Source organism: Plecotus auritus (assembly GCF_963455305.1).
Source record: "Plecotus auritus genome assembly, chromosome: 9".
In the NCBI taxonomy this organism is placed as follows: domain Eukaryota; kingdom Metazoa; phylum Chordata; class Mammalia; order Chiroptera; family Vespertilionidae; genus Plecotus; species Plecotus auritus.
The window spans coordinates 29,694,129-29,711,279 of NC_137783.1; the positions used below are offsets into that span (position 1 = coordinate 29,694,129).

At 39.4% G+C, this 17,151-nt stretch overlaps 1 protein-coding gene across 9 annotated transcripts in view; it reads left to right on the forward strand.

Moving 5' to 3' along the window:
• The window catches only part of SGMS1 (sphingomyelin synthase 1), a 281,456-nt gene that overhangs the window by 222,836 nt on the left and 41,469 nt on the right, over positions 1-17,151 (forward strand). The window lies entirely within an intron of this gene.

Genomic DNA, 17,151 nt, shown 5'->3' on the forward strand with positions numbered 1-17,151 from the left:
CCCCAGTGCTTTTATGATGGACATCTGAGCTGTGTTGAGTAACAGTCTGTCCTGCAATACAGTGCATCTCAGGACTCTCATGTTTATAAATAATGACGTGGCTGTCCACAGAGCCGAGGCTAAATCCACAGAGGCTGTGCTGCCATCGTTAGAGTTTATAACTCTTCATGTGATGCCATGGAGAAGTGTTTCCTTCTCAGTAAGAAGCTGTTGTACAGTTGTTTATGATCCTGAAGTTAATAATCTGCTTCTAAAGACTGACCTTTGTTATTTAGATTTGCATGTAGTAGGTGTGCCCAGAAAACAAGTTGCTGTTTGCCAATATATTGCATCAGCCAGCACACCGGGGTGCTATTTTTAATAGTATGTGATTCCTGTCACCATTTGATAAAACTAGAAGCTTATAAAACGAAGCCCAGTTTCACAAGACCAGGACTATTTCAGGGACTGGTTTTGAGAGGAACTGTAGCTTAGATCCGTCTGCTAACTTTAGTCTGTCACTTGCCAGGGTCTCTCCACTTAGTGTCTGCTGATAATAGAGGATGGGGGTGTGGTATTTAGTGGGGTGGAGTGGGTGGGGAGATGGAATGTGTTTGTGTCCTTTAAAACGTGTTATGCCTTTTACTATTTTCACAACTTAGGTAATTTTACATAGTATCTTTACAGTTCAACTATCATTGATGAATTAATTGCAAAGGTCTAATTTTGTTGCATTAGTTATAGTTAGGGAAGCCAGAGAAAAAAGCTTATTAAAAGTTTTATATAAAGAAAGAATAAATATTTACAGTGATTGTCTTAGGGTTAGTCCTTCTGGTAAATGGTGTGCTCTTTCTTTAATTGTAGGCTTTTGTACTTCTTTGAGTTCCTGCATCCTAGACATGATCTTATTTAGGTGAAATGTCAGGATAGCTCAGATATTACTGTATGTTTGCCTGAAAAACTCTGGTAATGGTCATGTTGCAAGTGTTTCAAGTATAGGAAGAAGGAGCATCGATGGATGCTCTGGGGTTCTGGTTCTTGTAGTTCCATGACCTACTTGTGCTGCTTAGGCTCGGGATTGCTGGTGAAATCCTTCATAGCTGGGAAGGTGCTGGGATGGATGACTATGTACCTGTCATTTCATAGACTTTCTGCTGCCCCCTGGTGGTATTCTACCTTAGTCCAAAGCTAGAGCTGTAGTCCCTTCACAACCTGAGCCTGTGCTCCAGGGCTGGCCACCTTCTGGTGGCACCGAGCTGTGGTGCTATTAACCACCCATCAGTTGATAAAGACTCTCAGTGAAGCTGGGCCCTGGAAGTTTGGGAAATTATCAGATAGAACCAAGAAGTCATGATCAGGGGTGACTGGAGAGAAGTTGAGGAATTGATAGGTGTTCGTTTTTAAGAGTCATCACAATTGGTGTCAGAAAAAAATGTTTACTGCATCTTTCTTGAGTGTGGAGATAAAGGTAGGGGAGACTTACACTTGCCTTCCGTGAAGTCCTTGATTCTGTTTACCTTCAGGAGACCAGAAGAAGGGATTCCGCGGAAGGAGACAGAGGGAGTCATTTATGAGAGAACAGGGACAGTGCCTTCAGGGCAAGGACTGCCCAAAGGATGCACACTGAGTGCCATCACTTTAGAATTTTCAATAGAGTGAAGACCTGGGAGGGTGGGTAGGGGCTGGGAGGAAGGGGCAAAGTGGGGGTGGTGGGGTGGTGGGAGATAACTGTAATGCTACCAACAATAAAAAATATATTAAAAATATTTTCCCTTTATATGCTCTCTGGTATGAAAATAGTTTAAACTCTTCCAGCTATCAAAGGTAAGTATTAGAATTTATTTTAAATTCAAACTATGAATTTGATTTCTCCTGTTTGGCAAGGCTGTTAGTGGTTGCTAATTTTAAAGCATGGTGTTAGTCCCCAGGGTCATGTTTCTTAAAGTAGCTCTCCTCTACCTCAGTGAGTTAAATTTATAAGTTTCAGTTTAGAAGAAATTTGGTAGCCTTTCCCTCACAGAAGTGGAAAAGCTTTGGTTACCCAGCTAAGTGGGTATTTCTTATCCTCAGTGGACTGCAAAAAATTACTTCACTGTAGAGAAGATTTAAAAAATGTTATATTAATCAAGAAACTGTGTTTTCTTTTTAAGCCTGCTAGTAACACTAGGCAGTCCTCCATTTAAACATCAAACGTATACTTTAGTTAGTTGTATTTTATTGTAATGTGTGGTGATTGGCGCTCCAATAAGTCTTCCAAAGTCCATACATTATTAAGAGTGGTCACACTTCGGTGTAAAATAATCATCATTAATCTAACTAATAATTTCTTACTACTTACGGGTAGCAGAAGCATTCTGGGAGAAAAGTGGTTTAGAAACTGAAATTATAAATCTTCTAGGATATTATAATAGCATATGAGACAAGGGAAAATATACTTGAAATCTGAATTGCCTTCAAAAATTTGAGGGAAATGGTTACTGTATTTAAAATGTATCTAAATTTTATGGCACTATTATTCTCATCATTTATATGGTATTAAAGAGGCATTGCCTAGTACAGTAGTATGACCGAAAATGCAATCAGTATTTTACTCTGGGATACTGTAGGGAGAAAAAATATTTTTCCTCCACCCATCTGGCTTAAATTAGACTGACAAAAGATAGATTAACAGAGAAAAACAAACAAGTCTATTAACACCTGTGGAACATACATATGGGAGCACTAAGCAATCAGTAACTCAAAGGGATGGTAAGAACTTGGGCTTATATAGTTTCTTAACGAACAAATAATAAGTATTTAGAGAACTGACAAGACAAAGGAAAAGGACTTTAAGCTTCTAGGGGCAGTAAATGTGGGAAGGCAAATATATGGAAAACTAATGGCGGAAAAAGGCCACTTGTAGAAAGGTTTGTTAGATTTCTCTGATGCTATCTCTAGGCTGGTAAGAGTCTAACATTGTCATTGTCTCCAGTGATTAACCGCTGTCCTTCCTGGTAGAGAGGGGACAGGGAATACTTTTACAAACTGATGACCTGCTTTTAGGTAACTAGAGGGCAGAGCAGTTTTCTTGTGTTTGCTTCTTCTCAATGCCTTCAGTTCAAAATAATCCTTATGCCAGAGGGGCATATTTTGCACCCTTGAATACCAAGAACACTATCTTTGAGCTTTAAGTCCCCAGTGGCTGTTCCGGTCAGGGACAGAAATACCGGTAAGGAAGTTCAAGAATGGAGATTGCAAGCTGTGGCCAGGGTAAGATTAAGAGGAAAACATATCCAAGGTGGTGAAAGCAGTTGTGAGCTGTAACATTTTTTGAGATTTCTTTTTCCCATTTCCTTTAAAATAATTAATACAGAATAATAATAACAAATGTATTTTGTGTTTTAGCCATTGTTCTTGGGCACTTGAGCCCTTTCAGTCCAGCAGTTCATTTCCCCGAGTTCTGAGAAATTTGCGTGAATGAGTTTTTAGATTATAGCTTCCCTCTTGAGTTCCCACTATTCACATATTGAGCATCGTAGATTACTTTAATTTTAACTTTCTATTTTCCATCTTTTCTGTCTTGTTCTGCTTTCTGATTTTGTAACTTTACTTTCTGTTGTGTCTAGTGAAGTTTTATATTTCCAAGCATGAATTTCCAAGAGCTTACTTTTAAAGTTCTCTTAAATTTTTTGGTTCCATTTTGTTCTTGCTGGATATGATGACTTTGAGAATGTGAATAGCTTTTTGTTTGTTTTTTAACATTATCATTTCCCTACTTAGTCTATTTCTTTTAAGTTATTTTTTTGTTTTGATCTCTGGCGATCATATTTAATAGAATTTCTTCACATGTCTGTTGATTTTTAGCTATCTATTCATACGTTAAAGCAGTGGTCGGCAAACTGCGGCTCGCAAACCACATGCGGCTCGCGAGCCGCGGTTTGGCAGTCTGTTGACTAATGAGTTTGCCGACCACTGCATTAAAGGAACCACTAAAAATGATGTTTGGAAGTGTGTGGCTTGAGTGGAGGTTGTTCATATGATTTCAGTATTAAATAATCAAGTGTTCTTAGGACTTTTCTCTTAAAATATCTGGGGTTCCCAGTAAAAATGTACCTGGTCATCTACCAGGAAGTTTTCATCCAGTATTCTGCGTGTCTACTAAGGTAAAGGGCAAGGCCAGATCCAGTTTATCATCTATTCGCAGTTTTTACTTCCTCCCTTGTTTTTTGTACAATTCTCCTGCTTTCAACTGTGCGGTGTCTCTTAACCCAGACTCTCCACTTCCCTTTTCTGGAGAGTAAACTTCAGTCTTCCCTGGTGTGGGGGAGAGGCAGTTGTCAGTCAAGCAAAGTGAGAACCTGGAGGTAACTTCTTTCAACCAGTCATGCTATTTTTAGCGCCACCTTCACTTCATTTTGTAAGGTGCCTGTGCCACCAATTCCTCATCCTTTTACGGCTTCTGTTATGAAAATCAGATCACTTCTCACCGTTCCTTTTTGCTGTCTGGGGTTGTTTTCTTGGGTCAGCTAAATTAGTAACTAGTCTATCCTCTTCCCTACTTTCTGAATTGAGTTGCTGTTGATTCCTCTTCTTAATTTGGTTGGCCTTTTTTTCTTTTTTCTTTTTTTTAAATCCCTGTACTATCATTTTAAGGGAGTTTTAAGAGGCAGTGGAAACAAATGCATATGTTCAGTTAGACATCTTTTTTGAAGTCTGATTCATCTTTTGATTGACTGGGTTCAGTTTTTTTCTCTCTTCCCTTTTCTTCCATTACCACACTCTGCCTCCGAAAAGAATATATGGGGTGCTAGATTGTTTGAATTTTTGAGGTTTGAAAAAAAACCTGTCAATTACCTTTAAATTTACATATTTTATATTTTTACCCATTTTCTCTTCCTTCTTGGCCTCTCTTTAACCTTTCACTTTCTCACCTTTCCTTCTGAGTTATCAGTAAGTTACTGGCCAAGGAGAGAACCTAGGATTTTCCTGTACCTTATTTAAACACAACTATCCTTTTTTTTTTTTTTTTTTTTTTTTACCTCTTTAATATATTCATGCCACATACTCTTTAAGCTTACTTTATTTTCTCATGTTCCTGATTTGGTAAACTTCCTGTTGGTCACACCTGCCAAATCTACCTCGTGGTAGATTATTTCCTCATGTGATCTGTAATTTTCATTGTTTACTTGTCCTAGCAGAGGTTGCTTTTCCCCTGGGAGTCCTGTGAACTCTTGCTTGTGGAAGGGTCTCTAAGGGACCATTTTGCGTTTACTTCTCTTTTGTATTTGCATTGTTTGGCTTGGAAATCCCGCACCATGCAGGTGGTGTAAATTTGGAGTCTTCATGATCATGTGCTAATTTCATGAATCCAATTTTTCTAGTTCTTAAGGGTCTTGGTTCCAGTTCCCTGCCTGGATCTGGCCTCAGGCCATGTTTTCTGTTCAGGCTTAGGCTGTAAAACCCCATCCCCTGGCTGCTGGGGTCCAAGGCTGGTTACCTCTCCCGTTTGCATGTGTTAGCTTGTATCTTTCCCACTCTGGCTTTGAGATTCCTCTTCTTTGGGAAGAGGAAGTTCTGTCTCTTTATTTTGAAATAGGAAGTTCTCTCTCTTTATTTTGAAATAGATTGTGGTATTAAAAACTCAGCTGTTAAACTTAGGTAGATTTTTATATGCTTAATGTACAATAAAGATATACATCACTGAGGCCATCTTATAGAACCAGGAGCCATCTCATTTATTCATGCATGCTCATTTATTCCTGTGTTCAACAAACATCTATTAAATGTGTACTGTGTCTTAGGCTCTCTAGATTCCAACACAATGCTTTAAAGGTGATAGTCCAAAAGAACAGAAACATAAGTTGGGAAATTCAGATACTGTTTGGAGAGCTGTGGGAGCCACCCAAGGTCTTAAGCATCAAGTGAGGACCCATCTGATAGTGGTCTGCAGGTGGGTTGCAGGTGAGCCACACTAGAGGCAGAGACTTAAGCAAAAGCAAATGGGGACAGGAAAGCAGGAGCAGATTTGAGAGCACCTTGAGGGTGGAATCTCCAGGAATTTGCGGCCAATTAGATATAGTGGATGAGGGAGCGAGAGAGTCACAAATGTGACAATCCCAGGGGCTAGATTCAGTTTGCATGTTTTTGTCTATTTTTTGCCATTAAAGCACTTAAATTTAAACTGCATTGGGCATGGCTTGTCTTACTCGGTTTGCACGGTTCTCACCATTCCCTGTTCTCTGTGACCCAGCTGGACGTCACTTGCCTGGTCCCTGAAGGCGGCTGAAGTTGAGAGCCCAGTGCAATGACTTCCCTAGACAGCCTTTTTATTATGCCTGCTTACCCTGGGACTTGAGAGGGAGAGACAGGATGAGGCAGGAACAAGGAATGGTGGGGCAGGGTGACCTCATTGCTCTCCTCTGATGCTGGCTCTGTCGCCATTCCTAATCTCCCGCCTCCACTCCCATCCCGAACCCCAGTCTCTTGACTGATCCTTATTGGATTTTCTGCAGGAAAGAGAAAAAGAGGAAGGATCTGGTTTTTTATTGTTTTTTTTTTTTTTTTTTCTCCAGTAGATGCTTTGAAAGACTCCTGTTGTTATGCAAGTACTCAATACCACTTTTGAGTTCTAAACCTTATTAAGCAGCCCCGTAGGAATGCAGGATTACTTTAACTTTACAGATGAGTAAACTGAGGCAGTGTAAGTAGGCCAGCCTGCCAGTATGCTTTAGAATACTATATTGAAGTTTCTTAAAAACAGAGAGGAGCCCTACCTGGTTTGGCTCAGTGGATGCAACGTTGGCCTGCAAACTGAAGGGTCATGGGTTTGATTCCAGGTCAAGGGCACATACTTCAGTTGCAGGCTCGATCCCCAGCCCCGGCCAAGGTGCATGCAGGAGGCAGCCAATCGCTGTGTCTCTCTTACATCGATGTTTCACTATCTGTCTCCCCTCTCCTTTCCACATTCTCTAAAAATCAGTGGGAAAAATGTCCTCAGGTGAGGATAAACAACGACAAAACCAGAGGATAGTAAAGCATGGCCTCATCCTTTTTTTAAGCCATTTGGCTTTTTTATTCTCCCGATATACTTGAATGATAGATTCAGAAGTACACACCGTCTTTTCATTCCAGCGGAACAAGCATAAAGTAGGAGGATTTTAGTTCTCATGTTGAAAGAACAGACTGGGAAGAAAGGAAGAGAATGGAGTGGAATGTAATAGAGACAGAGAGCCTTTTCCCAGACTTCTTGGGGCAGATGAGATCACCGCTGTGCACATCAGCTTCGGCTGGGCTTGAAAGCCAACGATTTTGCAAACATTGATTATGTCCTGACATTCTTGAGTGCTGCCAGAGTGAGACCGTGTCCAAGGCCTACAGATTAAATAGATGATATTAAAATGGCCCTGCTGGTTTCCGACTTAGGAAGGGAGTTAATCACTTGAGTGGAAATAGATCATCTTCAGAGTTTCAGTAATCGGGTTCTAAGGATGAACCCCCAGGGGGACAGCTCTAGTGATTAGTTGTCTTGGAGCTACACAGACTTTTCCTTATTGCAATGTCAACAAGGCAGCAGTTTCGAATGGTCGCTTACATTTGGCAGTAAGCCAGGCAGATGGATGTTGAAGAAAATGTAGATGATAGAACAGTTGTGATTCTGAGGTTTGTTGCCGTTTTCTCTCTGGAATGATGGAAAATATCTGAGCCTGGAATTCTTTATGCACTTAGTTAAGTTCAGAGTTTCAGCTCTAAGGTTGTTGGTGGTTTGGCTCATCTCCCGGGACTATTATGTTCTGGGAGGATCTGGGAACCTAATTATACATAGGAGGCAAAGGTTCGCCTTATTTAGACAAATCTGCAAGCCCATTTTATATTTTTAAAGAAAACTAATATAGGAAGCATCTATTTTTAATTTTATAATGCAGCCTCCATGTTTAAAAATACAACAGGCTTAAAAGAAAACCCTTTCCTAAACACAATAATAAGAAATAAAATAAAATAAACACAACTAATAAGTACTTTATCAGAGAATTAGAAAATACTGAAAAAAAAGCAGAAAATTATTTTATCACCAAATCACCCAAAGTAACAGAAGTTGATATACACCTTCTATACTTTTTCTATGGATATTTGTAAATACGTGTGTGTTTACAAAAATGGTATCATTCTCTTTTGCAATCTCTATCCAGTCTCTGGTGGAGGCTTAATTTCTGTTATAATGATGTATTTTACCAATTCTCACAGAACTTGTAGATTGTTTCTAATTTTTTACACAATAAATGATTCTTTGAGTTGTCTGTTCACTAAATATTGACATTCCATTACAGACTGACTTAAAAGGACGCTCAGGGTTTGGGAAACAGAATTAGCTAGTCTTGCTGATGGTAGGAGACTCTGTGAAATACATGAACAGTTTTGTATTTCCTGCTGTCAGAGAACAACTAGAATCATGATTTATGGTTTACAGTTGATATGGCTGGTTTCTTGTCAACCTGTCGTATCTACTAATTTTGTCATCAAAAATCATCCTTTTCTCTGGAGAATTGAGGGCTACTACATTGGAATGGATCATTTTGAGAGAGGAGCATAAAAAGGGAGGCTATTAGGAAAGTTATAGGACAACTGCTGAGAAAGAATGTATTCCAGATATTTTGAAATCTAAGTATCAGACATTATTAAATAAACAAGGCGTGGCGGAGATGAAAAGATGTTATCACATGAGGATTTTCTAACAGCCCATAGTGTACCGAAAGGCAAATATGTACACTTCAGCATGCCCTTCTTTCTTGTGGCTAAGCAAAATAGGTCAGCGTATAGTTAGTTCAAGGAGCTGTTTCATAAGGGCTGGTTTTATTTGCTAGCCAACTTTGTAGAATTGTGAGCGCTGCATGTAATAACGACTTAGAATAAAGGATGATTTAAAGGTTAAAGTAATCTTCTAAAATTTCCCCCACTGCACATTGAAGTAAATATGTAGGTCCTTAGTTGAGACTGTGTGGTTATTATTCTAGCCATTTTTTTCAAACAAATATAGTTTTATGAATTCTACCTACTTAACTCTTTAAATGCTAAATAACAAAAACAACACCAAACCCACGGCTAGTTAAATTGGTTTGGAGAAAAGCATTCAGGAACTATCCAAATTGAGTTAGAGAAGAATTAAACACCTACCTCATGAGTATTTCAATGGACTGCATTGCTTTAAAAGGTCTGTGAGGTTATTACTGCTTTTATGGAAAGTTCTAGTAGATGTAAAGACCTTTATCTGGACTTGAAGCGTTTGCAAAAAGGCAGATCATCTGTTTCATAATAACATAATATCACTTCTTGATTTCCATTGCTCTTTAACAAGGTACCCACATGTAGTTATTTTATTATTTTTCCCCATCACCATTTATCCACCATATACCCTCTTCCACCTCTACCCACTCCTTCCCCACCATAGTCACCACACTGTTGTCCGTGTCCATTTGTTCTTTTTTATTTTTTGTCCAATTCCTACACACACACACACACACACACACACATCTCCACCACCAGAGCTGTCTGCCTGCTCTCTGTGAGTCTGTTTCTGTTTTGCTTGTTAGTTTAGTGTATATTAAATTCCACATATGAATGAAATCATATGGCACTTGTCTTTCCCAGACTGGCTTATTTCACTTACCATGATCCATAATGTTCTCCAGGTCCATCCATGCAGTCTCAAAGGGTAATATTTTCTTCCTTTTTACTGCTGAGTAGTATGCCATTGTGTAAATATACTATATCTGTTTTATCCACTCATCTACTGAAGGACATATGGGTTGCTTCCAAATCTTGGCTATTGTATGTAATGCTGCAATGAACATAGGGGTGCATATATTCTTTTAAATTAGTGTTTCAGGTTTCTTTAGATAAATTCCCAGAAGTGGAATTGCTGGGTCATAGGGTAGTTTCATTTTTAATTTTTGAGGTAATTCCATACTTCTTTCCAAAATGGCTGTACCAATCTGCATTCCCACCAACAGTGCACAAGGGTTCCCTTTTCTCCACATCCTCGCCAACACTTGTTGTTTGTTGATTTATTGATAGCCATTCTGACAGGTGTGAGGTGATATCTCATTGTGGTTTTCATTTACATTTCTCTGATTAGTGATGTTGAGCCTTTTCATGTCTGTTGGGCATCTGTATGTTCTCTTTGGAGAAGTGTCTATTCAGGCCCTTTGCCCATTTTTTAATTGGATTGTTTGTTTTCTTTGGTTTTGAGTTTTATAAGTTTGGATATTAACCCCTTATCAGATGTATTGGTGCATATGTTCTCCCTTTCAGTGGGTTGTCTTTTCATTTTGTTGATGGTTTCATTTGCTGTGCAAAAACTTTTTCGTTTGATGTAGTCCCATTTGTTTATTTTTTTCTTTTGTTTCACTTGCCCGAGGAGATAGATCAGAAAAAACATTGCTATAAGAAATGACCGAGATATTACTACCTATGTTTTCTTCTAAGGTTCTTATGGTTTTGAGTCTAACATTTAAATCTTTAATCCATTTTTAGTTTATTCTTGTGTGTAGTGTAGTTTTTTTCTTTCTACTTTTTATTTTTTTGCATGTATCTTCCAATTTTCCCACCATCATTTATTGAATAGACTATTTTTAGTCCACTGTATGTTTTTGCCTCCTTTGTTAAATATTGATTGACTGTAAAGGGGTGGGTTTATATCTGGGCTCTCTATTCGGTTACATTGATCTATATGTCTGTTTATATGCTAATACCATGCTGTTTTGATTGCTGTGGCCTTGTAGTATAGTTTGATATCAGGTAGCATGTTTCCTCCAACTTCGTTCTTCTTTCTCAAGATCGCTGTTGCTATTTGGGGTCTTTTGTGGTTCCTTATAAATTTTTGGAATGTTTATTTTAGTTCTGTGAAATATGCCATTGGTATCATGATAGGAATTGCATTGAATCTATAGATTGCTTTGGGTAGTATGAAAATGATGTTAATTCTTTCTATCCATAAACACAGAATATGCTTTCACTTATTTGTATATTCTTCAATTTCTTTCTTTAGTGTTTTACAATTTTCCGAATACAGATCTTTTATATCCTTGGTTAAATTTATTCCTAGGTATTTTATTTTTCTTTTTTAAAAATATATTTTATTGATTTTTTACAGAGAGGAAGGGAGAGGAATCGAGAGTTAGAAACATCAGTGAGAGAGAAACATCGATCAGCTGCCTCCTGCACGCCCCCTACTGGGGATGTGCCCGCAACCAAGGTACATGCCCTTGACCAGAATCGAACCTGGGACCCTTCAGTCTGCAGGCCGATGCTCTATCCATTGAGCCAAACAGTTAGGGCTATTCTTCTTTTTGAAGCAATTGTGAATGGAGTTGTTGTTTTAGTTTCCCATTCTGATAGTTCATTATAGGTGTATAAAAAAGCAATTGATTTCTGGATTTTTATTTTGTATCCTGCTACTTTACTGAATTCATTTATCAGTTCTAATAGTCCCTCCCCTTTTTTCATTTTTAAACATATTTTTATTGATTTCAGAGAGGAAGGGAGAGGGAGAGAGAGATAGAAACATCAATAATAAGCGAGAACCATTGATCATCTGCCTCCAGCATGCTCCCTACTGGGGATTGAGCCCACAATCCTGGGTATATCCACTGACCTAGTATAGAACTGTGACCTCCTGCTGTATAGGTCAATGCTCAACCACTGAGCAGCACTGGCTGGGCTCTAGTAGTTTTTTGAGGACTTTTTAGGGTTCTCTACATACAGTATCACGTCAAATGCAAATAATGACAGTTTTACTACTTCTTTTCTAATTTGGCTGACTTTATTTCTTCTTCCTGTCTGATTCCTATGGCTAGGACTTCCAGTACTATGTTGAATAAGAGTAGTAAAAGTGAACATCTCTGTCTTGTTCTGATCTTAAGGGAAACGCTTATAGTTTTTGCCCATTGAGTATGATGTTGGCTGTGGGTTTGTAATATATGGCCTTTATTACGTTGTTATGTTCCCTCCATTCCCACTTTGCTGTGAGTTTTTATCATAAATGGGTGCTGGCTTTTATCAAATGCTTTTCCTGCATCTATTTATATGATCATAAAGGTTTTTTATCCTTCATTTTGTTTATGTGGTATATCACATTTATTATTTTGCAGATATTGTACCAACCTTGCATCCTTAGAATAAATCCCACTCAGTTGTGGTGTATGGTCTTTTTAATATATTGCTGGCTCCGATTTGCTAATATTTTGTTGCAGATTTTAGCATCTATGTTCATCAGGGATATTGGCTTATAATTTTCTTTCTTTGTCATATCTTTTTTTTTTTTTTTTAAATATATTTTATTGATTTTTTACAGAGAGGAAGAGAGAGGGATAGAGAGTTAGAAACATCGATGAGAGAGAGACATCGATCAGCTGCCTCCTGCACGCTCCCTACTGGGGATGTGCCCGCAACCCAGGTACATGCCCTTGACTGGAATCGAACCTGGGACCCTTCAGTCTGCAGGCCGACGCTCTATCCACTGAGCCAAACCGGTTAGGGCTCTTTGTCATATCTTTATCTGGTTTTGAAATCAGGATCATGCTGGCCTCATAAAATGAGCTTGGGAGTTTTCTGTTGTTTTTAGAGATTTGATGGACGAAGCAGAAAGTTTAGTTGACTGTATGCTTATAAGACTAATTATGCATGCTCTACTTCCTTCTTTCATTTGCCATTATCAGCATTTAAAAACATCTGGAACTTTCCTGTAGTTTCTTCATTGACATGCCAGCTTTGTTTGTTCAGTCTTGGGTCCATCGTGTCTTAAAAAATTAATAAAAAATTCAGTTCTTAATTACATAGCACTCATTTTAAAAGTTCACTAAAGCTTTCAAAGAAGAATAAATTACAGTCATTATAATAATCCCTTACATTTTTATGTATTGCTTTATGTTTTCCAAAGCACTGTACAGTCTGTGTAAATTCCCTTACTAATGGAACAAGCAGAAGGAATGTATTACTTCATGGTAGGAAACTGAGGCCCTGGGTTTGGAGTACAAGTTAATGACAAAGCAAGCTGTAGAGCGCAGGTTTCCTGAGCCATTGCACCATGCGCAGTTGTACTGAGCACTTCGTGGTGTTATAATTACCTACGTATCGTGTTCAGTGTATATTTCATATGCTAGCTTTTTGTTTACACAGTGTTTTATTTCCAGACAATGCCAGATAACAAGATAATATAATAGATTCTTTTTGAGCAAGGATGAACAGATATTCATAAATGATTTATTCAATGGTTTTGCTTGGTTGATGTTTTTACATTACCAGGGTAATTGCTTTAACTTATTTTTCTGTTTTTAGCTCTCTGGCTTTGATAATTAAGTAGTTTCTAATGTGTCATGGCATATTATCTGATGGCTTTAATAATATTAAAGAGTAAAATGTCTATTTTAAGAATTGGAGCAGAATCATATTTAGTAGCACATTTATTTTTTACTCAGTTGAGGCCAGATAGAAAGCCCTGCTGAGTTTAGAATCCATAATGAATATGCTGTTGTTTCCCTTTTTTATCCTTTTGGGCTCCATACTTCTACAAAAAAAAAAAACTTTTTAGACTATCCTTTACATGTGCTCAAATTGGTGAGGCTGTTGGATATTTGCAGTGGGAGAGCCCCGGTGAGCATTTGGGTTTGTCTACCCCCAGGACCAGCTCTTTGTGTGAGATTTTAGACAATCACAATCTCACTGGACTTTGTTTATGTCTGAAAATTCCAGAGGAATCAGAGTTCCGGCACCTCTCTGTCTCTCAAATTCTGTGCTATTTTATTGTAGAGTTTAGATACAATTTTTACTCTTCAATTACTTCTTCCCAGTTCTGAGAAATATGTCTAATGATTTGAGCTGTGTGTTTTTCTTTTTTTGGTTTTGTTTTGTTTTGTTAATCCTCACCCAAGGATATATTTTTTCCATTGATTTTTAGAGAGAGTGGAAAGGATGGAGAGAGAGAGAGAGGGAGAGAGAAACAAACATCAACATGAGAGAGACACATCAATTGGTTGTCTTCACCACACACCCTGCACTGGGTAACCCATCGGTGCACAGGCCGATACTCCAACCATGGAGTCAAATGGGCCAGGGCAAGATCTGTACTATTTCTTAACATTCTCCTGGTTATGGATTCTGAGTGGCTTTCCTGAATGAAGGTAGTAATAGCTGTTTTCTGAGCCCAGCCTAAGATAGTCTTTTGGGTCTAGATGTGAAGACACTTTGCCACAGTATGTTCTAAATTGAGTTTGTGAGTCCAGGGGAGAGCCACCGTCTCACTTCTCCTTCTAGAGCTGGGCTCTGGGGTCTCTAAGTCCACACCTTTTTTTGCAGTGGCCTTTGAAGTGCTGAGTAGCTGTTCAACGTTTACTTCCCTACGGTGAGCTTTCCCCCTTTTGTACAATTTCAGCATCAGCTGCAGGAAAACAGCATGTATATCTTTATTTTCAAGCTTCAAAGTTGCTTGAAAAATACAGGGTTGTTTTCTCATGGAATTTAGAGGGCTGTTTTTATTCTTGTATCAGAATGATTGGGCATTTTAAAATGCCCTTTGGAAGTGGCAGCTTCAGTAAATATTTATGACATGTCACTATGACCCAGTTGGGCGTTAGAAAGGAAGCAGGACATTATGAAAAGAATAAGACATATTTCTTTTATTCCTTTTACATGATTGGTTTGTCACAACAGTAGCAGCCCCCCGTGGAGATACGTAGGTAATTGGTAATGCTATTTTCCAGAGGAAACTGAGGCGTGGAGAGGTTAAAGGACCTTGTCAGGAAGGGAAGTAGCTGAGTTGGGTCTCAGCTGCCAGCTCTGTAACTCATACAGCTGGTGCTCTTTCTCCCACACCACGCACACCTGAGGGTTAAATTAGATCACGTGTCACAGATGTTAGTGATGCAGGAAGTCAAGCAGGGAAAAGGATGGTGAAGTGGAATGTTCTGCAAAGGGTCTGCAGAGCAGGACCCTAGAGACCAAGGGAAGAGCCTGGCCTTGCTGAAGAGGAGGAAATGGAGAACTCCAACACGGGGGGACGCCTAGGCACTCTCCTAAGGAGTGAGCAATTTTGTTGTCCTAGGTATTAACAGGAGCCATTTACTTTCCTTGCTGTCACTGGAGAGTTCCTCTGGCTGTTGGGAACTGCCTATGGACTTGCCTTTGCAAGATCAGTGTCCTTCGTTTGGATGGAGGCTTGCAATGCCAGAAAGAGTATGTGCGTGTGTATGTGTCTGTCTGTCTGATGGCCTAGATTGTCTCTTACCACTTGATATTTTTCTTTTTTAAAGATTATAGTGTTATCTTTTAAAAGGAGTTTATCTGACTGTTCTCCTGTCAGAGAGAAGTGAAATAACACTGTGGCATTGGTCTGGTCTTTGTGGTTCTGAAGGGGTTTCCCCTCCTGGCAGACTTCCTGCATTGGACAAAGGGGAAAGCCCATGTTTATGTCCTTGGGCATGAACATTCCATCAAGAATTTTTCTTTAGAGTTCTTGTAGCCACTTGCAGATGTTGAGGGTTCCTTGGCTGTTAGCTTAATTCTGCTGAGGAGGATTTGGGGAGAAGCCTGGAGTCTGATGCTGGGAGATCCCTTTCCTGCAGGACCTCTGCCAGGGCGCCCACGTGGCCTGTGTGCCTTCTGGCCTCTCCAGGCAGCACTGGTTACGGCTGCAGCTCCTGTGTAGTGCTTTCCAAGTGGTCGGAGCTTCTCCTGGGTGTCCTATTTCTCTCTGGAGACAGCCTGCCTGATTCTCCTTGACTATCCAAATCGTTTTAAAGCCCTTTTCAATGTCAGTGACATTTTCCGTAGCTTTATTTTCCATTAAACCATGTAAGGGACATTTGTTTCCTGAGTTATTGTGCAGATATTGATCGAGCACATTCTGAGCCCTGGGAATGTGAGACGGGGATGCTTGAGACTGAAGCTCTTCCGCAGTCACTCATAGGCTCCTGGGGGAGTCTAGACACCACAAGGGAGTGTCAGAGGGAAGGCACACAGCACTGGGATGGATGCTCAGGAGAGGGAACGCCCAACTATTTTGCAAGGTCTGGAATGTCTTTTAAGTTTTACTGCCATTTGACTGGGTGTTATTCAGACAGGGAAATCATGAGTGGACATACAGTCCATCACTATTCCAGAGTCAGATCTGGGGGTGTTCAGCAGTGATGAATTTGGTCTTTGAAATCAGGAGACCTGAGTTCAGGTCTTGTTTGTGCCACAGGTGCTCCATAGGGAGCGAATAGGAGTTCTTAGGGTGGGGAGCGGGAGAGCCTTAATGCAGGAGGCAACTGATTGATGTTTCACCTCAACATCGATGTTTCTCTCTTTCTCACTCTCATAAATACATACATACATACATACATACATACATACATACATAGCTGAAGCTCACCTAATGGGCTATGCATGAGAGAGGCTAAGAGTCAAACCATGGTCTGTCTTCAGCCAAAGGCCATGCTACATGAATAACAAGGCTTTGTTATAGAGCTAGGTATTTATTTTTAACGTTTCTTGTGTGGAAACTAAAAAATATTAATATTTTTCTTCTAACTTCTCGGCTAAACTGATAATCAAATCAACATAGACAGATTAACAGGAAAAAATCAAGTTTTTAACACATGCCCATGGGGAATTCACATAGGCATGAAAACTCAATGTGAGGCAACATTGGGTAAATGTGGCATTTTGGACAAAGGAGAAGAGGGTGCGGGGAGGTATTATATTTCAGAAGTGACAATGGGTAATTTACAGGTTGTTGAGGGAGAGGGGAACACTCATGGCAGGCAAATTTTTGCTGGGCAACTCAGAAACAATAGGACACAGGGGATCTCTAGCTAACAGACCCTGCCTGAAGCATTCCTAATTATCACACTTAATTCAAATTAGGCTACAGTGAACATGCTTAAATTTCTTTCCTGAAGCACACTTCTCTGTCTGAATCTCTTGGGCAGAAAAGGGAGGAGAGTCAAAGGTTCTTTCTGAGTCTTGATTCTTAATAAACAGCTTAAAATCAATATCCCAAAAAGGCAGCTTCAGGGTAGCAAAACTTTAGTTTTTTCACTTGCTTTCCAATTTTAAATGATTGTTACAAAAGTAGTACATGCTTATTAAAGAAAAGTAGATGGGAGAAAAGTAGAAAATGCCCCCAGGCCTGTCATCAAATATAATTTCAGTTAATATGTA